This window comes from Hemitrygon akajei, chromosome 21 (genome assembly GCF_048418815.1).
Source record: "Hemitrygon akajei chromosome 21, sHemAka1.3, whole genome shotgun sequence".
NCBI lineage: Eukaryota > Metazoa > Chordata > Chondrichthyes > Myliobatiformes > Dasyatidae > Hemitrygon > Hemitrygon akajei.
This window is the reverse complement of record NC_133144.1, coordinates 12,420,122-12,447,327: the sequence shown is the minus strand read 5'-3', so window position 1 is coordinate 12,447,327 and position 27,206 is coordinate 12,420,122. Positions and strand designations below refer to the sequence as shown.

Genomic DNA, 27,206 nt, shown 5'->3' with positions numbered 1-27,206 from the left:
GAAGGGTGGACGTTGCACAGCCGATTGGTACTGACGGGTAGATATTGCCGTTGTGTAACAGCTCAGCTTTCAGGCTTAACATTGAAGAGTCAACAAAAACACGCCATTCTTGTGGATCACGCTGACAACCCAGAACAGGTCCAGGCATGCCTGCACAAAATAGAAAGCTTTTCAGCTTACATTGTGGGCAACATTTGAATTGACTTATATTGTGAATTGAAATAACAAATATAGTTGATTGCTTAAAACATTGTGCATGATAGGAAAATTTCATGGTTATCTTCATGATCAGCAGCCCAAAAGTCATAAGCTACACCCTGAAGTATTCAGGAAGCAGGAATCTTTGTTGTCCCGTGTTCATCTCTTTGGACTTGCTGACATTGAATAAGAGGCCAGTGTTGTGGCACCGCTCAGTCAGGTTTTCAGTCTCTGTCCTGTATGTTGATTACTCACCACCTTTGATTCAGCCTATGACTGGTGATGTCAGAACGCTTGAAAGTGGCTTTTGAACTCTGCTTGGCCATACGGTCCCAAGTGCATAGCAAGTAGAGCAGGGGACAGAGCCTTGTGGTGCACCTGTGCTGATGGAGATGTTGCCAGTCCGAACTGACTGGGAGAAGTGAGGAAATCGAGGATCTAATTACACAAGGCAAGGTTTTGAAACTTATTAATTAGTTTTGAGGGGATGAGAGTGTCGAATGCTGAGATGTAGTCGATAAAAAGCATCCTGACATATGCATCTTTGCCATCCAGATGTTGCAAGGTTGAGTGAAGAGCGAGTGAGATGGCATCTGTTGTGGACATGTTCCTCCGGTAGGCAAATTCGAGCGGATGCAAGTAGCTTATCAGGCAGGATTGATGTGTTTCATCACTATCCTCTCAAAACACTTCATCACTGTGGACGTAAGTGCTACTGGATGAAAGTCATTGAGGCAGGTTACCACGTTCTTCTTAGGCACTGGTAGCCTGCTTGAAGCTGGTGGGTACCTCAGACTGCTGAAGTGAGAAGTTAAACGTCTCAGTGAACATCCCACCAGATGACCAGCGCAGGTCTTTAGGATTTGGCTGGGTACAGCATCTGGGCTGGATGTGTTTTTTGTGGGTTCACCCTCCTGAAGGGTGCTTGCATATTGGCCTCAGAGACTGAAATCAGCATCATTGGGGTAATTGGGAGTTCGTGATGGTTCTTCTGTGTTTGTTCCAAAGTGAGCAAAGAAGACATTGCACTCCTCTGGCAGTGAACCCTGTTGTTGTCTATGTCGCTTGACTTTACTTTGTAAGATCTGATAGCATTTAAGCCTGACCACAACCATTGAGCATCCTTCATTGATTCACGTTTAGTCCGGAATTGCCACTTCCCTTAATCGCAGGATTCTGCAAAGAGTGGTGCGGACAGCCCAGCGCATCCGTAGTTCTAAACTTCCCACGATTCAGGACATTTACAAAGACAGGTGTGAAAAAAGGGTCATTGGGAACCCGAGTCGCCCCCAACCACAATCTATTCCAGCTGCTACCATCTGGGAAACGGTACCACAGCATAAAAGCCAGGACCAGCAGGCTTTTCCCACCAAACCATCAGACTGATGAACTCACGCTGATTTGAGTGTACTCGATGTTACATTGATTGTTCTATTTATTATAAATTACTAAGATTGCACATTGTACATTTAGACAGAGACATAACATAAAGATTTTTACTCATGTATGTGAGGGATGTAAGAAATAAAGTCATTTCAATTGAACTTTGTCTGTGAGATAGCCTTCAGGAGATCGTACCTGGACCCTTTGTTACTTTATTGATCGACAGACTTGATTGCCTCTGATCTGGCTCTCAGCAGATTGCAGATCTCATGTTCATCCAGGCTTCTGGTTGGGGAAGACACTGAATGATTTTGTGGGGATACACTTGTCTACAACTGTTTTTAATAAAGTCCATGACAACCCCAGTTATTCATTCAGATCCACAGATGAGTCCTTGAGCAGAGCCCAGTCCACTGACTCAAAGCAACCTTGTAGCCACTTCTGCCTCCCTCGACCAGCTCTTTGTTGTCCTAATCCCTGGTGCATTAGAACTGAGATATGTTTGTGTTGAACACTGAGCTGTAGTCGATAAACAGCAGCCTGACTTGTGTATTGCAATTACCCAAGTGACCCAAGGTTAAGTGGAGAGCCAGTGAGATTGCATCTGCTGTCACCCTATTGTGGCGATTAGCTAATTACAGGGTGTCCAGGTCCTCAGGCAAGGGTTGATTGTAGCCATGTCCGATCTCTCAAAGCACTTCATCGCAGTTGGTATGAGTGCCACTGGGCAGCTCACCCTTTGGGCACTGGTATGATTGCTGCCCTTTTGAAGCAGGTGGGAACCTCTGACTGCGGCACTGAGATTGAAGGGTGTCCTTGAACACTCCCATCAGTTGGTTGGCACAGGTTTCGAGATCTCCACCAGGTACCTCATCAGGGCCTAATGCTTTGCAAGGGTTCACCCTCTTGAAAGATATCTGATGTCAGCCTCCAAGACAGAGATCATGAGGTCACTGAATGCTACAAGGTGTGCATTAAAAAGCCTTGAGTTCACCTGGGAGTGAAGCATCACAGTCATTCGTGATGTTAGGTTTTGCTTTATAGGAAGTAGTGCCCCGCAAACCCTGCCAGAACTGATGTGCATCCAATTCTGTCTCCAACTTCAAATGTTTTTTTCCACCATAAAATGCCTTCCATAGATTGTACCTGGACTTCTTGTATAGTTCTGGATTGCTGGCCTTGAACTCCACAGGTCTGTCCCTTGGAGAACTGCGAGTATCCTGGTTTATCCACAGCTTTTGGTTTGGGTATGTCTGGTACGTTCTTGAAGGCACATATTCATCCACACAGATCTTAATGAAATTAGTGACAACTGTGGCATATTCATTTAGACTCAATACTGTCCACTCCACTGACTCACTGTGAGTGCTCCTCTGACTCCCTTGACCATACCTACTTGGTCCTCACCACTGTTGGTATGGTCTTTAGTCTCTGTCTATAAGCTGGGAGTAGAAGTACAGCCAGGTGATTGGACTTTCCAAAGTGTGGTGTGGGATGGCGCAGTAAACGTTCTTGATGATGGACTAACAGTGGTCAAGTGTGTTAGCTCCTCTGGTCACACAGGTGGTGGTTGTTCAAAGGCCTCTTCAGGTTAGCCTGGTTGAAACCTCCCACGATGATGGGGAAAGCGTCAGGGTGTGTAGTTTCGTACCTGCTGTTTACATGTGTACGTCATGACACACAGTTATATTGGCGCCACGATAACATAGCAGTGTGTTAATACAGCACAGGGCATTGCGGAGTCAGAGTTGAATTCTGGGATCGTTCTGACTCTGTACATCCTCCCAGTGGAATGCATGGGTTTTCCTCAGGTGTTCCAGTTTCCTCCCATAGTCCAAAGACATACCAAGGAGATTAACTGGTCATTGAAAAATTGTTTTGTGATTTGTTTAGGGTTAATCGGGTTTGTCTGAGGTTGCTCGAAGGGCCGGAAAGGCCTACTCTGCACTGTATCATTAAAAAATTTTTTAAATGTCCCTTGTATCACTAAGCAAGGAATTTAACTTCTTGATGTTTCCCATACACTGCACATCAGCACTGATATGGCTAAAGGTGTGGGAAAGAAGACTTGGACACTGAACCTGCATTCTTTACACAGGGTGACAGCATTTAACAGTACTGTATTAGCTGTGAAGTATTTCAGCTGCTGATTTCCCTCCTGTTTTTCCATTTTCCTCAGTAATACCCTTTGACCTCTGGGTTTCATGAGTCTGATAGAATCTAGCATTTTTGACAATGAAGAACCATTTCAGCTCATTGAGTTTGGTCTGACCGGTGAGGGTGATGTATGACGATCACTGATCCCAAAGACATATTACTGAGATCAGGGTATGGGTTGATACTTGGGATTTCTACATCTGCAGGACATGAATCCCAAAAGGAAGATTGATGGACATCTGACATTTGGGATAGAGTTGTCCAGAAACAGGCCCTTCAGCCCATTACATCCATATCAACTTTTCACCCCAGTTGCCCTCATGAGGGGACTCTATCTTTCTTGTGTATGGCAGCAATCAATACATGGAGGTAATCTTGGAACACTCTGCAAGGGTGAGCAACTTCCTGAATGGATGTAAGACATAGTATGTATGTTGCAGCGTGGCCAAGTGGTTAAACCTTTGGGCTGGCTATCTGAAGGTCGTTAGTTCGAGCCTCAGCCGAGGCAGTATGTGTGTCCTTGAGCAAGGCACTTAACCACGCACTGTTCCTGCACATTTATAGCCCAGTGGTGTGGGTTGGTGCAGTATGGACAAGACAAAAAGTTTGGAGTCTGGGGTGTTCTGCACTCATTTGCTTCTGGAGCAGTTTTGTGTTGTCTGAGATTTTCAGCACACCACTCATCATCCCTGATCATCAGCAGAGCACCCCCCGGCCGCATCTATGAATGAAATGTGTCGTGCTGCTGTGGGCCATCTGATGGGAATTTCTATCCATCCTTCCCTTGTGATGAACGAGTTTTGTCTGAGATGACCCATTCCATTGTCCTGACTATAATGTCTCTCTGTTTAAAACCAAGGCGCACCTGCTGGATTTTGTTGGTTTTGTTCATGTTTTTTTAAGAAGAGTTATTAAGTGTTGCAGTTACGTTGAAGATGTAATGTGGGGATAGTCTGAATGTTTTACACTAATCACTGGCCTTTTCTCTTCCAGCTGTCATCACACAGAAGAAGCCAGAAGATTAACATCCCGCTGCTTAGTGAGGTCAGGTTTACTTCTATTTCTTTTGGAATATTCTGCCCACAAGCCTGAGTCTTGGTAAAATATCTGCTTCCCCGAATATGAGCTGGCAAGAGTGCAGAGCTAAAATGTAAGGGACCAGTCGTTTAAGCTGGGGGCCCTCAAAATTTCCTTGGTAGTGAATCTCAGGAATTCTCTGCGCCGGAAGGTAGTGGAGGCTAGATGATAAGATGTGTTTAAGTTTGAGATAAATTTGGGGTTGCATGGTAGAGTAGCGGTTAGCAGAGTGTGTTGGACAGTACCAGTGACCCAGGTTCTGTAAGGAGCTTGTACATTCTCCCCGTGACCGCGTGGGGTTTCTCCGGGTCCTCTGGTTTTACTCCTGCAGTCCAAAGACATGCCGGTTGGGAGGTTAATCGGTCGTTGTAAATTATCGGGTGATGAGGCTAGGATTAAGTTGAGACCTTTTGGTAGGATTGGAGGAAAAAGAAGATGAGTAGAATTAAAAGTTGGGGGAGGGGGGGGGAGGGAGAATTGCAAAGTGATAGATGAACCCAGAAGGAGACAGGGTGTAGTAAAGAGCTGGGAAGTTGATGGGTGAAAGAGAAATAGGGCTGGAGAAGGGGGAGTCTGATGATAGGGGAGGACAAGGGGCCAGTGGAAGAAAGAAAAAGGGGGAGGAGCACCAGAGGGAGGTGAGGGGCTGGAGATAAGGTGGAGAGGGAAAAGGGGATGGGAAATGATGAAGGAGAGAGGGGGTGGGGGTATTACCAGAAGTTCACGAAATCAGTGTTCATGCCACTGATTTGGAGGCTAGCCAGCAGAATGTAAGACAGCACTTATTCCGCGCTGTATATCAACGAGCAAGTAAATAAATAATTAAAACACCGAGGTTATGGGGAACTAAAAGAGAAGCGAATTTGAGACCGGCATAGATCAGTGATGATCGTTAGGTTTATTATCAGGCACACCAGGGCGCAAAGAAATTCCTTGTTTCTTGTGAAGCTCACAGAGTAATCAGTGCACGTAATAATAAATGCAACCATAAATGCAGTGATGAGCAGGAGCAGAGTGGTACAAAGGGAGAGTGGCAGTTGTCCCTGGATTACATCTTGCTTTGCCCCAGCAACTACCCATTGGTGAGGAGCAGCAGGCTGCCTGCCCTCTGTGAGAGTAATTGATGCACCGGCAGCTCTCGCTGATGTCATTCCATCAGCTTTAAGCAGGATTATACAGAATTAACTGACCAGAGGTGAACCATTTGTTGCAGTCTGTCCAAAGTTTATGGTTATTAGTTCACTTATGGTTCACTTCCTTCTCCTGAATGTGTGTAATCAGCTTCCCTGTAAGTGCATCTGTAGAGTTTGTCTCAAACACTCCCTGTGGTGCTGAATTCTACATTCCCACACTCTCTAGGTCAACAATTATTTTCTATTTTTTGAGATGTGGAGTCTCCTCATAACAGCTGGAATTCATTGTTCTCCTACCCAGAACCGTGTATCAATGGCTGCTTGCTCTGAACTATTATTGGACACCTCTGCTGACTCACAGCTCAGTTATGAACTGGTTTAGAGGCTCAGTTCTGTGAGTGTGTCTGTTTCCATCCAGCCCCCAGGGCTGGGCAACTCCCCTTGGGGTAGGAATGGAGACTGTTCTTTACATTGTACAGTGATTGCTGACTTTATTTGCCTATGAAGTGGAGACTGCCAGCTCCCAGGGCAGAGCCTGCAATCCCATTCCCTGTAATGGTTATATCCCTGTAACCCTTCTCTCACTCTTGGGAAGATGTTGGTGTCAATTGTTAAGGATGAGGTGATGGACTACTTGGTGACACAGGACAAGATAGTACAAAGTCAGCATGGTTTCCTTCAGGGAAAATCCTACCTGATGAACCTGTTGGAATTCTTTGAGATTACACGTAGGATAGATAAAGGGGATGCAGTGGATGTTGTATATTTAGACTTTTTAAAGGTCTTTGACAAGGTGCCACACATGAGGCTGCTTACCAAGTTAAAAGCTCACGGTATTACAGGAAAGTTACTGGCATGGTTAGAGCATTGGCTGATTGGTAGGAGGCAACGAGTCAGAATAAAAAGATCCTTTGGCTGCCAGTGGCTAGTGGTGTTCCGCAGGGGTCGATGTTGGGACCGCTGCATTTTATGCTGTACATCAATGATTTAGATGATGGAATAGATGGCTTTGTTGCCAAGTTTGCAGTTGACACGAAGATTGGTGGAGGGGCAGGTAGTGTTGAGGAAACAGAAGGAATTAGACAGATTAGGATAGTGAGGAAGAAAGTGACAAACGAAGTACAATGTTGGAAAATGCATGGTAATGCATTTTGGTAGTAGAAGTAAATGTACAAGCTATCTTTAAAATGGGGAGAGTGTCCAGAAATCTGAGATGTAAAGGGACTTGGTAGTCTTTGTGCAGAACACCCTAAAGGTTAACTTGCAGGTTGAGTCAGTGGTGAGGAAGGCAAATGCAATGTTGAGATTCATTTCAAGATGTCTAGAATACGAGAGCAGGGAAAAGAAAGGATGTGCTGGCATTGGAGAGGGTCCAGAGGAGGTTCACAAGGATGATTCTGGGAATGAAAGGGTTATCATATAAGCAGCATTTGATGGCTCTGGGTCTGTACTCGCTGGAATTCAGGAGGATGGGGTTGGGGGGGGGGATCTTATTGAAACCCTTCGAATGTTGAAAGGCCTTTACTAAGTAGGTGTGGAAAGGATGTTTCCTGTGGTGGGGGAGTGTAGGGCAGGAGGGCACAGCCTCTGGATAGAGTGTGTCCATTTATAACAGATGCGGAGAAATTTCTTTCGCCAGAAGCTGGTGAATTTGTGGAATTTGTTGCTGCAGGTGTCTATGGAGGCCAGGTCATTGGGTGTATTTTAAGGCAGAGCGTTAAAGGTTTTTGATTGGCCACTGCATCAGAGGTTATGGGGAGAAGGTCAGGGAGTGGGGCTGAGGAGGGGTAAAAAGGATCAGCTGTGACTGAATGGCAGAGTAGACTCGATGGGCCAAATGGCCTAATTCCACTCGTAGGTCTTATCAATTCACTGAGTGGAAAGACCTGCCAGGTATGTGAGAAACGTCTGCCAGTCTTCCTGCCACACATCCACACTAACCTTATAACTGGTGCTTTGCAGGGAAGAGGCTGAAGCAGCCGGAGAACCCATGGAATTACAGGGATACATGCAAACTCCACACAGACAGCACCTGTCAAGATTCAATTTCGGTTGCTGGACCTGCTGTATCGCTGTGCTAGCTCAGTCAAGAAAATGCCCCAAATATGCATTAAACTGAGAAAGCACTGGCTGAATGAATTACTTAGCATCCATTGTAAGATGCTCAGGTGCAGCAGCTGCACACGCAGCGGTCAGCGTGACGGTATTACGGCTGAGATTGGAGTTCAATCCCAGTGTCCACTGTAAGGAGTCTCTGTACATCCTCCCTGTGGGATCTCTCTGGGTCCTCTGGTTTCCTCCCACAGCGCAAAGTCATCAGTTAATTGGTCATTTCGTGATGTGAGGTTCGGGTTAAATCAGGGTTGCCGGGAGTTGCTGGGCAGTGTAAGCTGAAAGGCCAGGAGAGCCAATTCCACGCTGTATCTCTAAATAGATCGATAGATAGAGTAAAATAAAATAATTTAAAAAGCGTATGCTTTCAACTTTTGTCCGAAATCTTCCCCCAGATTGTTGGTAGGTGAGGAAGTGTTCTGGGTTATACCTCAATTGTTAAGTATTGTACCTGGTCAAAAGCACATTGCTGTTGGTAGAAGTTCACTCTGTATTAGCTTGGCGGCTGCTTTTGCAGCAGTGTTGGCTCGGCTGCTGGAGAATACCCTGGGGCTGTGGAATGCACAATTTCAATGCCAGTTCTTCCATGGAGTGAGAGAGATCTTGTGGTCAGTGCGTACCTCCAAGCAGCCCAGCGTGGTAATTAAATCTTCCAAACTGCTACACATGGACTTTTCCTCCGTGCTGCATGGAAAATGTCTTTTGTTGTTGTCAGAAGTGAAGAATTATCCTTGCTCATTCACAGCCTAACACCCCCCCCCCACCCCGTTCTCTGTGCTACTCTTCATTCATGTTTTGAATAGTTTTCTGCGTGTGGCAGGCTCTCGCTTGAGTAATCTCTCTCTCTCTCTCGATGCGGACAGCGGACAGTGCTTGACACGGATTGGAGGTTTGGGACTCTAATTCAGGTTTATGCTGTGATCTAGCTCCGGTCGTTCTTACTGCTTTTGGGCGATATTTGAATCAGGACAGCCTGCAGATAATGAACACTGAGCTGAACAATCCAGAAATGTACCTTATGAGTTTGTGTTTTATATTCTGTGTTTTCTATAGTTTTATTGTTGTTTGGCGGGGGCGGGGGGGGGGGTTGATATTTTTCTTTGAGCAGGTTGGTTTTGTGGTTCTTCTTTGTTTCGTGACTGTGTGGGGGGAGATGAATTTCAGGGTTATATACTGCATGCATACTTTGATAATAAATGTACTTTGAAACTTGAATCTTTGGAAACTTGGCAAAGTCTTTCAAGGTTACTGAGCAATAAGGAGTGAGTGATTGAAAGCACGGCGGAAGGAGCACTGTATCCTGCCCGAGCTTTGGCAGGAAGCTGTTTGGTGCTGTTCATTTGGCTCGGGAAGCTGTTTGAGGTTGAGCATCCCTGAAGTATAGTTGTTAGACGGCACTGCCTGAAGTTGCGTGGAACAAGACAGAAGGACGATGGCAGTGGGCTGATACCCGTACTTGGCTGGTTAGTGTACATTCTACTGTATTCAAGGGTATAAACGTGCTGATTTGAGTATGATTCCCCCCCCCCCCCCCCACCCCAGAGCCAAATGTTTGCTACCAAACGGCGACGAATTAAACTTTATCAAACAATGGCCACAATGCTAATGTTCTAGCCCAGGAGGAAGGAACGAAAATGCCGTTATTCCCACAAGACCTGCTGGAGTCCCAAACTGCTCCAAGTGTCTTACAGCTGGCAGATAGATGTAGGAAGTGCTGCTATCAAACAGTGCACAGCAAGCTCCCAGGATCTGATAACAACTGGGTAATCTGATTGGTGGTGGCTGAGGGATAAGTATGGGGTGGAGTGCTGGGGTGGGACCGCCTGGTTCCCTTCAGACTGGTGGAGTTAGGCTGCCCAACATCTGAGCACGTAAGCAGGCTTGATATCTGCCAGTTGGCACTTTTGCCAGTGATACAAGAGATTCTGCAGACGCCTGGAAATCCAGAGCATCACAGACAAAATGCTGGAGGAACTCAACAGGTCAGCCAGCTTCTATGGAGAGAAGTAAACAGTTAACGTTTCGGACGGAGATCATTCTTGGAAGGGAAGAGGGGGGTGAAGATGCCAGAATAAGGTGGGGGGGGGGAGGGGAAGGAGGCTGGCTAGAAGGTGACGAGTGAAGATTGGTGGGTGGAAAAGGTGAAGGGCTGGAGAAGGAGGAATCTGATAGAAGAGTGGACCATGGGAGAAAGGGAAGAAGGAGGGGCACTAAGGGGAGGTGACAGGCAGGTAAGGAGAAGAAGTAAGAGACTAGAGTGGGAAATCGAGGGAGAAGGAGAGGAAAACATTACTGGAAGGAGAAATCAATGTTCATGCCATCAGGTTGGAGGCCACCCAGACAGAATATGAGGTGTTGCTCCTCCACCCTGAGAGTGGCTCCTCGTGGCAAAAGAAGAGGTGATGGACTGATGCACAGGAATGGGAATTAAAGCCAGGGCTCCTTGGTTTTGATGTCAATGTGATCGGACTAGGACAGGCCTTAGCTGATGTTCACACCTAGGAACGTGAGGCTCTCGAAGTATATCGGTGTGATCCTGTTACTTTTCCTGGGCTGTAAACTGAGCGGAGAGAGAGAGGCTGCTGGGGAATATCCCCACCTACCTCAAAGATTCAGTATCATCGAAGTAGGTATGAGATTCGTCTTCTCACAAACGGCCACAAAACAAAGAAGCACCGTGGAACCCGTTGAAAGAAAACACCCAACGTGCAAAGAGAAGAACAAATCGTGCAAACGGCAATGAACGAGCAAAGACACACGGAATAGGAATGTTCAGTTCAGTTCGATTATAGCACTGTATCGTTTGTTGTCTGCAGGCTGCAGAACCAGTCTGCAGGCTGATCAAAATTGCATAAAGTAGCAATACAAAAAGCAGTAACCAGAAGGACATATAACATGAACTGCAGAGTCCAATCCACGAGCTGTGTCGATTAAACCTCGTTCAAGACCCAAAACTGTGGCAGCAGCGAGCGGCAATAGGGAAAGAGAGAAAACGGTCAAACGCAGGCAGACAGTGCTGAACTTGTGCTGGCCTTCCACTGTCGATTCCAGTTTTGCTCAGTACTTTAGTTGGTGAGATCAGCAGGAATGGAGTTGATCGTGGGTTGGCACCCTGTCACCAGGAGCCTTTGCCTTCACTCAGCTACTCATTCCTCTCCGCAGTTGTTGCCCATCTGTAGACAGTTGGTGACATCCAGCAATACCAGTAACATCTTACATTTACGTAGAGTCATAAAAAACTATAGCACAGAATTGGGCCCTTTGGCCCATCTAGTCCTGGCTGGACAATTTAAACTGCCTTGTCCTATTGGCCTGCACCTGGACCACAGCCCTGCATACCACTCCCATCCATGTACCTATCCAAACTTCTCTTAAACATTGAAATCAAAATCGTATCCACCACTTGTGCTGGCAGGTCGTTCCACACTCTCACCACCCTCATGTCTAAAACAACGGAACCCTAGAATACTGAGCTGCTGGCCCTGCCACTCCTGCAGCCAAATCTCACTGATGGACACAATATCCCCGTAGTATAGGAAGTACATTTAGCTGTACAACAAAACATTAGAAGGCACTGCTGAAGAATGCCAACAAAAAACAAACCAGGGATGTGTCAGGTTTCTGTCAAAGACCTAGTGCACCTTGAAGGTTTTAAGGAGTGTTTTAAAAAGAAAGGAAGTTTTAAGGTACGGATTCCACACCACCGATGGTGAGGCAATGGAAGTGAGCAGGGCTGGAGGGACAGAGTTGGGATATACACTCAGTGGCCACTTTTTTAGCTATACTGAAGACTTGGAGTCCGTAGCCACCTTCGGGTCCACAACAGACGAGCTGCATGAGGAAGTGTCATTATTGGACACGGTGGATGACCTTGACACATGATTTCATAATGCTGTGCAGCTTTTTGTAGTCACATGCAGAGCAGTTGCCAAACCAGGCGGTTGTGAACCCAGACAGAGGCGTTGGTGACTTTTCTTGGTTATGACGTCAACGTGGTCGGATCGGGACAGGCTGTTGGTTGACGTGTACACCTATACTCTCGATCCACTGAACCTCATGGAGGTATGTGCACCCCACCCTTTCTGAAGTCCGTGGCCATGTCGTTGCGTTTGTTGTGATTGATGTTGTTGTCATGACACCATGTTGCTAAGCTCTCTGACGCCTTCCTGTGCTCATCGTTGAGGTGTGGCCCACTACAGATAATCCTCAGAGCTGGAGTTAGAGCAGAATCTGGCCATGCAGTCGTGAGTGTACGGGGAGTGGAGTAGGGGGCTGAAGGGACTTTGTGGAGTAATAGTGTTCAGAGTAGTTACTGCTTACCCCTACTGACTGCAGGGGGAGGCACTAACTCCCAGGATCCAGAGTTTGGTGATGATTTTGCTTGAATAATAGTATTGAAGGCAGAGTAGTAGTAAATGTACAATAATCTGATGTAGGTGTCTTCAGTCCAGACGTTTCAGAGATGAGCTTAGGGCTAGGGACACGGCTTCTGCTGTCGACTTGTTTCGGCAGTCGGCAAATTACAGTGGTTCGAGGTTGTCTGGGAAGCTGGAGCTGAAGCGTGCCGTGACCAGTCTCTCAGAGCACTTCGTGATGGTAGTTGTTAGAGTCACCGGGAGGTAGTCATTAAGACATATTATCTTGTTTTTCTTAGGTACTGGGATGACAGTCGCAGGTGGGAATCGTAGCCTGAAGCAGGGGGAGATTAAAAGTGTGTGCACATAGTCCTGCTAACTAATCTGCAGAAGATCCAAGGACATCACCTGGGCCTAGTTCTTTCCGTAGGTCTGCTGTCTAGAAGGCTGATCTTGTGTCCATGATGGTGATTGTAGATTCAGGGGCACTAGATACTGTCAAGGCTGGTGGTGACACACCCATTCTCTTCTGTTCAAAGCACGCATGGATTGTTTTGAGCTGATGGGGTAAGGATGTCTGAGATTTTGCTTAGCTTTGTTTTGTGACTGACTATAGGGTAAAGACGATTGATCCACTTTCCCAATCGCCTAGTTTTATCCATTGTGATGGTAGATGTTAGAGCCACTGGACGGTTGCCATTGAGGCATGCTGAGATGTATTCCTCCTCTCCACACCACCCTAATCTGGCCTCTGCCCCCTTCCTTTCCAGTGCCGATAAAGGGTTTTGGTCTAAAAATGTCGACTGTTTATCTCCCTCTCTGACCTGCAACGTTGCTGCAGCATTTTGTGCGTGTTTATCACCTCTCTGATGTCCACTGAAGGCTTGTGCTCGAGTCTCTGAAGTGGAACTTGGGTGCTGAACCTTTGGACTTGTGTGCTGTGCTCCCCCGGAGGCACTGCTGCTGCCTGGAGTGTGTGTGCTTGCAGCCCACATTCCTGCCAGGAGCTCTGCTGAACCAATCTCTATAACTTGTTTCAGGGGAGAGAGAGTGATTGTGGAAAAAGCAGTTTGGTTGTGGGGTATTGGAACAAGAATAGTAATCCTTCCACATGTAGCAGCAAATACAGTTTGTCTCTACCTCACGTTATGTGAATTTTGGCAACCTTCTGCCTCCATTGAATGTACCATTCTATCCGAGAGCTTCTCTGATTTACTTAAAAGAAATGCCCGGTGCTACCCATGGTGTTCAGTGACTGTGCTGAACTATGATTCAAAGCTAATTTCTGAAACGTTTATTTTAATTTTGTCCTTCATAAAGCAATGTATTGAGTACAGGAGTTGGGGGTGTTATGTTGAAGTTATACAAGAAGTTTGGTGAGGCCTTATTTGGAGTATTGTGCGCATCTTGGTCACCTACCAAGATGTAATCAAAGTTTTCTGAGGAACTGACAATACAGGTCCATAATTTGTTGAAAGAGGCGTCACAGGTTGTCAGGGTTGTCAAGAAAGCGTTTGGCACATAGGCACTCATAAATCAATATATTGAGTGCCCCTTATCTCCCGCCTGGGTAGCCTCCTACCTGCCGGCATGAACATCCAACTCACAGACCTCCGTTGATACCCCTGCCCCCCCTTACCCCATCCCTATCTATAATTTTAGTCTGGTTCTCTTTCTCTCTCTTTTTTTTCCTCCCTCACTATAATCTCCCCCCAGCCCTACCTTTCTTTCTCTTTTATTTCCCATAATTCTCCACCTTCCCCCTAGCCCATTTCCCTCCAGCCTATCACTTCCCAGCTCTCTACTTCATCCCTCCTCCCACTTTTTATCCCCCCTCGACCATCCCATGTTACTTCACTCCTGATGAAGGGTTTCGGCCCAAAACGTCGTCACTACCTCCTCCCATAGATGCTGTCTGAAGGGCCTGCTGAGTTCTGCCAGCATTTTGTGTTTTTACTGAGTACAGGAGATGGATGTTATGCTGGATTTATATAAAATGTTGGTGAGGCCTAATTTGGAGTATTGTGTGCAGTTTTGGTCACCTACCTACAGGAAAGATGTAAACAAGTTTGAAAGTGTGCAGAGAAAAGTTACGATACTGAGAGGAGATTTGATAGAGTTATACAAAATTATGAGGGGAATAGATGAGGTAAATGCAAACAGGCTTTTTCCACTGAGGTTGGGGGAAGACAAGAGCCGGAGGTCAAATGGTAAGGGTGAAAAGTGAAATGTTTAATGGGAACATGAGGGGAAACTTCTTCACTCAGAGGGTTGTGAGGGTGTGGAATGGGCTGCTAGCGCAAGTGGTTAATGCAAGTTTGATTTCATCATTGTAAGAGAAGTTTGGATACCGACATGGATGGTAGGGGTATGCAGGGCTATGGTCCCAGTGTAAGTCGATTGGACTAGGCAGTTTAAATGGCTCGGCACAGACGAGATGGGCTGAAGGGCCTGTTTCAGTGCTGTACTTCTCTATGACTCTAATTTTGCAGAAATGTTTTGTGAACAATATCCACTGGTTGCTTCAGCACAGTCCAATATCTCTCACTGTGAGAAAGCAGGGATGTTGAGAAGAACGCATATTTTTAGAACACTAGTGCAAATAATTATATTTTCTGAAGTTCTTAAGCAAAGCATACATTTTTAAAATGCATGTATTAATTAGCACCTGGCTGGTTGTGGTAACCTGGAGTGCATTGCAAACAGTTATTAATGATCCTTGTATAGTCATCTGGACTGTCATCAATGAGTCCTTCCTTAGAACGGAGGAGGTACATGTTTCTCCTGCCCCTCTTACAGTCTCTGGTTATCCCAGTTGTGGCTGGTTCGGTGTAAGGATTGTGATGCCCAACATGCTCCCACAACTGATCTGATTCACTGGAGTGACAGAATCCTAGATCGAGCCATGAAGTCGGACAGCTTAGAAACCCAGTGTGGCCTCGGCTGCATCGGTGAGACCTGACACAGATTGGGTGGTTGTTTCGTCAAGCACTTCGTTATGTCCACGTCCATGACTGTGATTGTTCTTGGACGAAAGAGTGGGCTCCCTCACCTCCCCGAATCTCAATACAGGAGCCCCTCAGGGCTGCAGGCTGAATCCCCTCCTTTACTCCCTGTATACCCATGACTGTATTGCCACCCATAGCTCCAATCTGCTAATTAAATTTGCCAACGGCACTGCATTGATTGGCCTTATTTCAAACAATAATGAGGTGGCCTACAGGGAAGAAGTCATCTCTCTGACACAGTGGTGTCAAGAAAACAACCTCTCCTTCAGTGTTGAAAAAGCCAAGGAGCTGGTTGTGGACTACAGGGAGAATGGAGACGGGCTAATCCTATTGACATCAATGGATCTGGGGTTGAGAGGGTAAACAGCTTCAAGTTCCTCAGCAGAAACATCACTGAGGATCTCACCTAGTCTGTACACACCAGCTGTGTGGTGAAAAAGGCACAACTGCACCTCTTTCACCTCAGACGGTTGAGGAAGTTTGGTATGGGCCCTCATATCCCAAGAACTTTCTACAAGGGCACAGTTGAGAGCATCCTGACTGGCTGCATCACTGCCTGGTTTGGGAACTGTACCTCCCTTAATCACAGGACTCTGCAGAGAGTGGTGCGGACAGCCCAGCACATCTGTAGTTGTGAACTTCCCATGATTCAGGACATTTACAAGGACAGGTGTGTAAAAAGGGCCCATAGGATCACTGGGGACCCAAGTCATCCTAATCACAATCTACTCCAGCCGCTGCCATCCGGGAAGCGGTACCGCAGCATAAAAGCCAGGATTAGCAGACTTTGGACAGCTTCTTCCACCAGGTCATCAGACTGATGAACTCACGCTGATTTGAGTGTACTCTATATTACTTTGACTGTTCTATTTATTATAAATTACTATGATTGCACATTTAGATGGAGACGTAACAAAGATTTTTACTCCATGTATGTGAAGGATGTAAGAAATAAAGTCAATTCAATTCAAAAATATAGAGTAGCCATTGTGTGAGTGGACTATTGTTGGAGTTGGGAGCTCAGACTGGCTTGTTGAGGCTTCAGCGAGGAGTAATGAAGGCTGTAGGTAGATTTTATCGTTTAATTTTTCCATCCTTCTCCCTCCCCCCCCCCCCCCCCCCAGCCCCTCAGGAAGTACATAACTGGGTGACCCTCAGGACATACAGCCAGTGCAGAGTACCTCTGTGGCCGTTCCCCTCAACAACAGGTAGACCACTTTGGATTCTTTTGGGGGGATAATCTACCAGAGGGAAGTGACAGCGGTCCGGTCTCTGGCACGGCTTGTGGCTCAGAAAGAAGTGGAGGTGGAGAGGATTGATTAGTGATGGGGGATTCCACACTTAAAGGATCAGACAGGAGATTCTGTGGATGTGAAAGAGACAGCTGGATGATATGTTGCCTCCCAGGTGCCAAAGTCGGGGACATCTTGGATCGGGTCCATAGCATTCTAAAGGGGAGAGTGAACAGCTGGAAATTCAGATTCAGTTTATTATCATTTATAAACCACAAATACAATGCAGTTAAAAAATGAGACAACGTTCTCCGGAATGATATCATGAAAAAGCACAAAACAGACCACACAAGAAAAACCACATAACGTTTGGTAATCCCCAATCCAGAGTCTGGAGAGGCTGCTGTGTATCGATATCGCGCTACCGTCTTAGCACGTTCCCTGGAAAGGAACTACAAACCCATCAGACAAAACTAAAGCTACAAGACCCACACAAAACCACATAGTTACATATAGTTATAGTTAACATATAGTTTCAATGGTGCAGACAATACTATAATTGATAAAAGACTAACTGACAAAGACCACATGATTATAACACATAGTTTCAACAGTGCAAAGCAATACCGTAATCTGATAAAGGGCAGTCCATGGCACGGTTTAAAAGAAAGTCTCAAAGTCCCGACAGCCCATCATCTCACGCAGACGGTAGAAGGAAGAAAAACTCTTCCTGCCATGAACCTTCAGCGCCGCAGCTTGCCGATACAGCACTTTGGGAGCCCCGACGACAGCCAACTCCGAGTCCGTCCAAAAACTTCGAGCCTCCGACACCAAGCACCATCTCTGCCGAGCGAGCGCTTCGACCCCGTTGTTGTACATATTGGTACCAGTGACATAGATAGGAAAAGCAGGAGGTCCTGCAAAAGAATACAATGAAATAGGTAGAAAACAGACCAGCAGGACCATCAGGTTAGTATCTCTGCATTGCTGTCTGTGCCGCATGCCAGTGAGGGTAAGAACAGGATGATTTGGCAGATGAATGTGTGGCTGAGGAATTGATGCAGGAGGCAGGGTTTCAGATTTCTGGATCATTTTAAACCTCTCACTGCTACGGGCGGAAGTTCCCACTTGCTTCAAAAAGGCAACAATTAAACCGGTACCTAAGAACAATAATGTGGGCTGCCTTAATGACTATCTCCTGGTAGCACTCACATCAACAGTGATGAAATGCTTTGAGAGGTTGGTTATGAATAGACTGAACTCCTGCCTCAGCAAGGACCTAGACCCATTGCAATTTGCCTATCACCACAATAGGTCAACGGCTGATGCAATATCAATGGCTCTCCACACGGCTTTAGACCACCTGGACAACGCAAACACCTACGCCAGGATGCTGTTCGTTGACTATAGCTCAACATTTAATACCATCATTCCCACAATCCTAATTGAGAAGTTGCAGAACCTAGGCCTCTGTACCTCCCTTTGGAACTGGATGCTTGACTTCCTAACTGAAGGACCACAATCTGTGCGGATTGGTGGTAACATATTCTCCTCGCTGACGATCAACACTGGCGCAACTCAGGGATGTGTGCTTAATCCACTGCTCTACTCTTTATATATACACATGACTGTGTGGCTAGGCGTAGCTCAAATACCATCTATAAATTTCTGACAATACAACCATTGTTGGTAGAATCTCAGGTGGTGATGAGAGGGCGTACAGGAGTGAGTTATGTCAACTAGTGGAGTGGTGTCACAGCAGCAACCTGGTACTCAACATCAGTAAGATGAAAGAGCTGATTGTGGACTTCAGGAAGGGTAAGACAAGGGAACACATTCCAATCCTCATAGAAGGATCAAAAGTGGAGAGAGTGAGCAGCTTCAAGTTCCTGGTGTCACGATCTCTGAGGATCTAACCTGGTCCCAACATATTGATGTAGTTAATAAAGAAGGCAAGCCAGCGGCTATACTTTATTCAGAGTTTGGAGCGATTTGGCATGTCAACAAATACACGCAAAAACTTCTATAGTTGTACCGTGGAGAGCATTCTGACAGGCTGCATCACTGTCTGGTATGGAGGGGCTACTGCACAGGACCGAAAGAAGCTGCAGAGGGTTGTAAATCTAGTCAGCTCCGTCTTGGATACTAGCCTGCAAATTACCCAGGACATCTTCAAGGAGTGGTGTCTCAGAAAGGCAGCGTCCTTTATTAAGGACCTCCAGCACCCAGGGCATGCCCTTTTCTCACTGTTACCATCAGGGAGGAGGTACAGAAGCCTGAAGGCACACACTCAGCGATTCAGGAACAGCTTCCTCCCTCTGCCGTCCAATTCCTAAATGGACATTGTATCTCTGGACACTTTTTTAAATATATATATATAGTATTTCTGTCTTGCAAGTTTTTTCAATCTGTTCAATATATGTAATTGATTTACTTGTTTATTATTATTATTTTTATTTTATTTATTATTTTTCTCTGGATTATGTATTGCATTGAACTGCTGCTGCTAAGTTAACAGATTTCACGTCACATGCTGGTGATAATAAACCGGATTCTGATTCTGATCATTGGAATTTCTTTTCAGGAAGGTTGCAGTACGACCTGTGCGAAAAGGATAGGTTACACCTGAATTTTCTTCTGGGCAGGTTTGCTACAGCTGTTGGGGCGAGTTTAAACTAATTTGGGAACCAGAGTAATAGGCCTGAGGATGAGGCAGTTGGTATACAAGAAGACGCATTGTGTCGGGAGACCACGGGATAATTGGGCGAAATTGCAATCAGTTGGATGAGCTGAAGTGTAACATGGGGGTAAGATCAAGAAGAGTGATGAATACAGATCTGAAGGTGTTACATTTGAATGCCACATAGTATATGGAATAAGGTAGATAGATAGATAGATAGATACTTTATTCATCCCCATGGGGAAATTCAACTTTTTTTCCAATGTCCCATACACTTGTTGTACTTTGCCCACGACAGAGCCCGATACTGCACAGTTAGACATTGTGGGGTATCACTGAGTAATGGCTGAAGGAAGATCATAGTTCGGAGTTTAACATCCAACGATGCACCAACGACGGACAGGCAGGTCTGCAGAGGGGGCGAGGTGGCTCTGTTGGTAAAAATTGAAATCAAATCCTTAGAAAGAGGTGACGTAGGATTGGAAGATGTGGAATCCTTGTGAGTAGAGTTAAGAAACTGCAATTGTAAACAGACTCTGATGGGAGTTTTCAGCCCTCCGAACAGTAGCAAGGATGGGGCTACAAATTACAATGGGAGATGGAAAAAGCGTGTAAAAGGGGCAATGGTACAATTGTCACAGGGGATTTCGATATGCAGGTAGATTGGGATAATCAGGTTGGTACTGGATCCCAAGTGAAGGAGTCTGTAGAGTGCCTACAAAATGCCTTTTTAGAGCAGCTTGTGGTTGAGCCAACTGGGGGAAAGGATATTTCAGATTGGTTGTTCCTTTACCTTAACTTCCTCATTCAAATGAGCCAGTTTTAATTGGGAAGCTTCAGGTAAAGGAATCCTTAGGAGGCAGTGATTATAATCATAATCGTGGCAGTGGGAACCGCGATAGCACAGTAGTTATCACGATGCTACTATAGCTCGAGGCTTCGGAGTTTAGAGTTGAATTCCAGTATCCTCTGTAAGGAGTTTCTACATCCTCCATGTGAACGTGTGGGCTTTCCTCCCACAATCCAAAGATGTACCAGTTGGTGGGTTAATTGGTCATTCTGAATTGCCCTGTGATTAGGCTAGGGGTTAAATCAGTGGGTTGCTTGCAGCATGGCTCAAAGGGCCAGAAGGACCTTTTCTACACAGTATCTTTAAAGAATCAGAATTTGGTTTAATGTCACTGGCATATGTCGTGAAATGTATTAAACCTGGTAAATAAATAATATGATAGGGAGAAGCTAAAATCATTATTACAGTGGAGTGAAGGGGACCACAGTATCGTGAAAGAGAAGCTGGCCAAAGTTGATTCAAAGGGAACACCAGCAGTGATGTTGGCAGAACACCAATGATTGGAGTTTCTGTGTGCAGGTTGGTGAGACTAGGTGAGAGTAAGCATTCGGCACAGACTAGAAGGGCTGAGATGGCCTGTTTCCGTGCTGTAATCGTTATATGGTTATGTTAATTTAAAAGGCACAGGATAGATACATCCCAATGATGAAGTAGTATTCTAAAGGGTGAATGAGGCAACTGTGGCTGACAAGGGAAGTCAAAGACAGCATAAAAGCAAAATAAAGGGCATACAATATAGCAGAAATTAGTGGGATTGGGAGGCTTTTAAAAACCAACAGAGGGCAACTAAAAAATCTATACAGAGGGAAAGCATAAAATATGAAGGTAAGCTAGCCAATAATATCAAACAGGATAGAACATAGAACATAGAATAGTACAGAACAGTACAGGCCCTTCGGCCCACAATGTTGTGCCGACCCTCAAACCCTGCCTCCCATATAACCCCCCACCTTAAATTCCTCTATATACCTGTCTAGTAGTCTCTCAAACTTCACTAGTGTATCTGCCTCCACCACTGACTCAGGCAGTGCATTCCACGCACCAACCACTCTCTGAGTGAAAAACCTTCCTCTAATATCCCCCTTGAACTTCCCTCCCCTTACCTTAAGGATGCCAAAAGATTTTTCAATATATAAAGACTAAGAGTGGTGTGAGTGAATATCAGACTGCTGGAAATGACGCTGGAGAGATGGTTATGGGAGCCGCAGAAATGGTGGATGAACTTAAGTATTTTGTGTCAGTGTGCACTGTGGAAGACACTAAAAATAAGCCAGAAATTTGAGAGTGTTGGAGGAAGGAGAAGGTGCTTGTGGTTGAAAGTTCTAAAGGTAGGTCAGTCACCTGGACCAGATAGACTACAGCAAAGGGCTCTGAAAGAGGTTGCTAAACAGATTCTGGAGGCATTAGCAATGATCTTTCAAGAATCAATCGATTCTGGAATGTTTCCGGAGGTACTGGAAAATTGCAAATGACACTCCACTCTTTAAGAAAATAGGGAAGCAGAAGAAAGCAAGTTATAGGCCAGTTAGCCTGAATTCAGTGGTTGGTAAGATGTTGGAGTTCATTATTAAGAACATGTTTTCAAGGTATGTAAGAAAATAAAAGTCACCATGGTTTCTTTAAGGAGAAATCTTATCTAGCAAATCTGTTGGAATTCTTTGTGGAATTAACAAGCAGGATGAACAAAGGAGATTCAGTCGATGTTGTATACTTAGACTTTCATTGTATTTACTTGGATTTTCAGAAGGCATTTAACAAGGTGCCACCCATGCTATCAGTGGAAAGATACTAGCATGGATAGAAACTTTACTGACACATTCAGGAGGCAAAGCGCGGGAATAAAGGAGGCCTATATCGGAGGCTGTCGGTGACGAGTGGTGTTTGGTATGGAGACCACTTCTTTGAATTGACTTCATTTCTTACAACCTTCGCATACATGAGGAGTAAAAATCTTTTATGTTACGTCTCCGTCTAAATGTGCAGTCATAGTAATTTATAATAAATAGAACAGTCAATGTAACATAGAATGCACTCAAATCAGTATGAGTTAATCAGTTTGTGGTCTGGTGGAAGAAGCTGCTCCCAGAGCTTGTTGGTCCTGACTTTTATGCTGCGGTACCTGGATGGTAACAGCTGGAACAGTTTGTGGTTGTGGTGACTTGGGTCCCCAATGATCCTTTTTACACACCTGTCTTGAATCATGGGAAGTTCACAACTACAGGTGCATTGGGCATCTGACATCATGTGATATGTCAACGGTTTGGATGACGGAATTGATGGCTTTGTGGCCGAGTTTGCAGACGGTACGACTGTAGGTGTGGGGCTGGTAGCGTTGAGGAAGCAGGGAGTCTGCAGATTGGGAGAAATGGCAAAGTGGCAGATGGAATATAGTGTAGGGAAGCTTATAGTCATGCACCTTGTTAGGTGGAATAAAGGAATAAAATTCAAAAATCAGAGGTGCAAAGAGACTTGGGAGTCCTCGTGCAGGATTCCCTGAAGATTAATTTGCATGCTGAGTCAGTGGTGAGGAAGGCAAATGCAATGTTAGCATTCATTTCGAGAGGACTAGAATATAAAAGCAAGGATGTAAAGCTGAGCCTGTATAAGGTACTGTATTAGTGAGTTTTCACTTGGAGTATTGTGAGCAATTCTGGGCCTTTATTGAAGAAACAATGTGCTGGCATTGGAGATGGTCGAGAGGGGGTTCGGGAGAATGATTCTGGGAATGAAAGGGTTATGCATGAGGAGCATTTGGCTCTGGGCCTGTTCTCGCAGGAGTTTAGAAGAATTAGGGGGAGGGGAAATCTCAGTGAATCCTTTGGAATGTTGAAAGGCCGACGTAAGAGTGGATGTGAAGAGAATGTTTCCGACAGTGGGGGACTCGAGGACCAGAGGGCACAGTCTCCGAATGAAGGCAAGTACACTTAGAATAGAGATCAGGAGGACTTTCTTTAGCCACAGGGAAGAGGATGTTTGAAACTCACTGCTGGAGACAGCTGTGGAGGCCAAGTCAGGGCATCAAAGGTTATGGGAGAAGGCAGAGGAATGGGGTTGAGAGGGATGGCGATTTTGCTGTGATGGAATGTGGAACAGCCTGATGGATATATGGCCTAACTCTTCTCCTGTGTCTTACAGTCTTGTATGCTGGAGTATGTTAAAGTTAAGAAAGAGCTAGTGATACATAAGGATAGATAGCTCCCTGGGACCGGATGAGATAAACTCCAGGTAACTATGGGAAGCAAAGGAGTAGATTGCTGGGTGTTTGACAATGATCCTTGCATCCTCCCTGGCCACAGGAATTGTACCAGTGCAGTAGAGGATGACAAACATTGTCCATTGTCTAAGCAAGTCAACAGGGAATTGCTGGGATTGTAGACTCGTGTGTTTTATGTCAGTGGTGGGTAAACTAATGGAGAACTTTCTTTGCGACTGGATTCATGAGCATTAGGAGAAGAAGACTCTGAATGGGGTTAGTTAATACGGCTTTGGGAGGGGCAGGATGTGCTTCCTGAGTCTGATTGACATTTTCAAGGAGGTGACATAACAGCTTAATGAAGATAGAATGGTGGGTGTGGTGTATATGGATTTTAGTAAGGCATTTGACAAGCTTCTCCAAGGTAGGCTTATCCAGAAAGTAATGAGGCATGGTATCACAGAAACTTGGCTGTGTGGACTTGGAATTGGCTTGCCCACACAAAGCAGAGGGTGGTAGAAGATGGAGTGGATTCTGCCTGGAGCTAGGTGACAAGTGGTGTTCCACAGGGATCTGTTCTAGGGCTTTTTGTGTTTTCTATAACTGACCTGGATGAGGAAATGGAAGAGTGGATTAGTAAGTTTGCAGATGACACAAAGGTTGGTGGTGTTGGGGATAGTGTCATGTGTTACAATAGAACATCGATGGGATGCAGAGATGGGCTGAGATGTGGCATCTAGAGTTCAGTCCAGAAAATTGTGAAGTGATACATTTTGGAAGATCGAATTTAAAGACAGAGTACAATGTTAATGGCAGGATTCTTAGTAGTGTTGACAAATGAAAAAGATCTTGGGATACAAGTGCATAGATCTCTCAAAGTTGTCGCGGGTCAGTAGGGTTGATAAGAAGGTGTATGGCACAGGTAGGCAACCTATGGCCCGCGAGCAAATAATTGGGATACTATGCTTATACGGCCTGCGAACGATTTTTCCTTATTCTGAGTGTTTCATGTAACCACACTGATGGAAATGCATGGCATCTTGTTACACTGGGCCCAGGTTCCGTTTTGTTCCAAACCAAACACTGGTGTATACGAATGACGGGAAGGCAGACTACCTTATTAATATGCATCAGATACTCTCCGTGCATGCGCAGGTCTTCAGATGGGATCGTTCAAATTTGTAAACAGAAATAGCGACACTGTGCTTTAACAAGAAATCCACGCTAAATATCCAGATATTTACATGCGCTACAATACTTGTTGAATAACTCGTGTTTCAAAATAAAAATTGAAAAAAAAATTTCCAATGGCAATGAATGCAAAACGCAGGAAGGTAGATGCTGAGTGCCGAAATTTCCAAGACACTTGGACACTAGATTGCTTCTTCATCGAGCAAGCTGGGAAACCAGTTTGTCTCATTTGCCTAGAAAATGTTGTTGTGAAGAAGGTGGCAAGTATCAGGCGACATTACGAGACCCGCCATAGTGGGAATGTTAACAACTTTACTGACCGAATGGAAGCTAGTTTCGGAAAACAAACATTTTTTTTTGCCAAGAAAAGCAGTGAAAGTGAAGGAAATACTTGAGCCAGCTACCAAGTCTCAAAACATATTGCAGAAGAGATGAAGCCTTTTACAGATGGAGAGTTTGTCAAAGAATGTTTATTGGCAGTGGTGGATATTGTTAGTCCTGAAAAGAAATCTTTATTTGCATCTATCAGCCTGTCAGCAAGAACGATCACACAGCGAGTTGAAGAAATGTCAGCAGATGTTAAAAATGTGGGAGTACCAGCTTCAAGAAAGGAAATAGTGCACATTTCCCCACTTTTCAAAAAAGTAAAGCACAAGATCCAGGCTTTTTTGTGAATATGGTCCAAGAATTGAGAAAAGAATTTTCATCTTGTTTTGCTAATTTTCACTTGCATGTAAATGGGTTCAAGCTGTTTGCTGCTCTGTTTGATGTGGAAGTGGACACTGCATCAGAAATTTTTCAAACGGAGTTGATTGAGATGCAGTGTGACGACATATTGAGATTGAAATTTCATTCTGAAGATGTGTCGGTGCTTGACTTTTATAGAAAATATATTCATCCAAGTGGGAAGTATCCTTACTTAGTGGACCATGCAAAAAAGATGGCATCATCGTTTGGCAGCACTTAAATGTGGGAGCAATTATTTTCAAAAATGAAGCACACCAAGAACCATTTGAGAACAAGATTGACTGATGTCCATCTGGATAATGTCCTGCTCTTGGCATCAACAAAACTGACACCCAACATTGAGAAGCTTTCAAGCAACAAACAGCATCGTTTCAGATTGATTTATCAATTGTTTGCATTAAAATTTTCTTTTTTATTATACTTAATTTACCACCATTCAATGCATCATGTTCATATGTTTTATGTTTAAAGTTTCTTTGTGTCCTTTTAATAGATTCAAAAGATGCCTTGATTGAAATAAATTGCAACTAAACTGAGTTCTTTGATTACTAATTGGCAACCTTGGTTAAGCACAATTTATTTTCTAGCATACGTTATTTATTAATTTGAGGCAAAACATAACTAGATGTACAGTCGGCCCTCCTTATCTGCGAGTTCCGTATGCGCGAATTCAATGAACCGCGAATCGCGAAAACCCGGAAGTGTCTTCCAGCACTTGTTCGAGCACGTACAGACTTTTTTCTTGTCATTATTCCCTAAACAAAGCAGTATAACAACTATTTTACATAGCATTTACATTGTATTAGGCATTATAAGTAATGTAGAGATGATTTAAAGTATACAGGAGGATATGCGTAGGTTACCGTGGATCTAGATCAGGAAAAATCAGAAGTTCTCTTACTAAGTAGGTCAGAACAGCTACATCCAGTATTATTTAGTGTCAGTTAGTCAAACATTTGTCTTAGAATATAGTATATATTTTACCTTTCTATGCATATAAAACACTTAAGAGATGAAAATATTTCAATAATTAAACCACTGCATTGCTTAGTAATAATTGTTGCTTTCATCAGGGCAGGGCCTTTCTCACTTTATCCTTTAAAATTGTTCAGATCGTTGACTGACTGTAGCCTAACACTTTTCTAATGACTGATGGCGTTTCACCTCTTTCTGATCACTTTATGATTTCCACTTTATTTTCAATCGTGATCGTGATTATTTTCGTGAACAGAAACACTGCGGATTCAGAGCTCCGCCGGGTCCTAAAGACCACCGCTCTGAGGCAGGTTAAATAAGGTCCGGGGTTCCGCTGGGTCCTAGAGTCCACCGCACTGAAATAAGGGACTTGAGTATCCGCGTTTTTTGGTATCCACGAGGGGTCCCAGAACCAATCCCTCGCAGATAAGGAGGGCCGACTGTATTCGCATATTTTGAGTTTTTTATGGCATTTATCTGGCCCACCGTCCGCTCATTAATATGCGATCCGGCCCACAGAGGCAAAAAGGTTGCCAACCCCTGGTGTATGGTGTGCTGTCTTTTATGAGTTTGGGCATTGAGTTTAAGAGTTGCCAGGCGATGTTGCAGCTCTGTAGAACTCTGGTTAGACCCCACTTAGGGTATTGTTGTCAGTTTTGGTCACCCCATTATAAGAAGGATGTGGAAGCTTTATTTTATTTAATTTTTAAATTTTTAAATTTCTTTTGGATACAGCGCAGAGCAGATTCTTACATCCCTTCAGGCCATGCCGCCCAGCAAAACTAGATCTGTCCCTCACTTAATCACGGGACAATTTACAATGACCAATTAACCTATCAACTGGTACATCTTTGGTCTGTGGCAGAAAACTGGAACACCCGGAGGAAAATGTGTCACGGGAAGAATGTACAACCT

At 44.9% G+C, this 27,206-nt stretch overlaps 1 protein-coding gene across 4 annotated transcripts in view; it reads left to right on the top strand.

The window, feature by feature from the left end:
- The window catches only part of tln2b (talin 2b), a 353,394-nt gene that overhangs the window by 65,646 nt on the left and 260,542 nt on the right, over nt 1-27,206 (top strand). For all 4 annotated transcript variants that reach the window (XM_073024834.1, XM_073024833.1, XM_073024835.1 and 1 more), the window contains exon 2: nt 4,732-4,782. The gene's annotated coding sequence lies outside the window, so the exon portion shown is untranslated. The remainder of the gene's footprint in view (nt 1-4,731; nt 4,783-27,206) is intronic.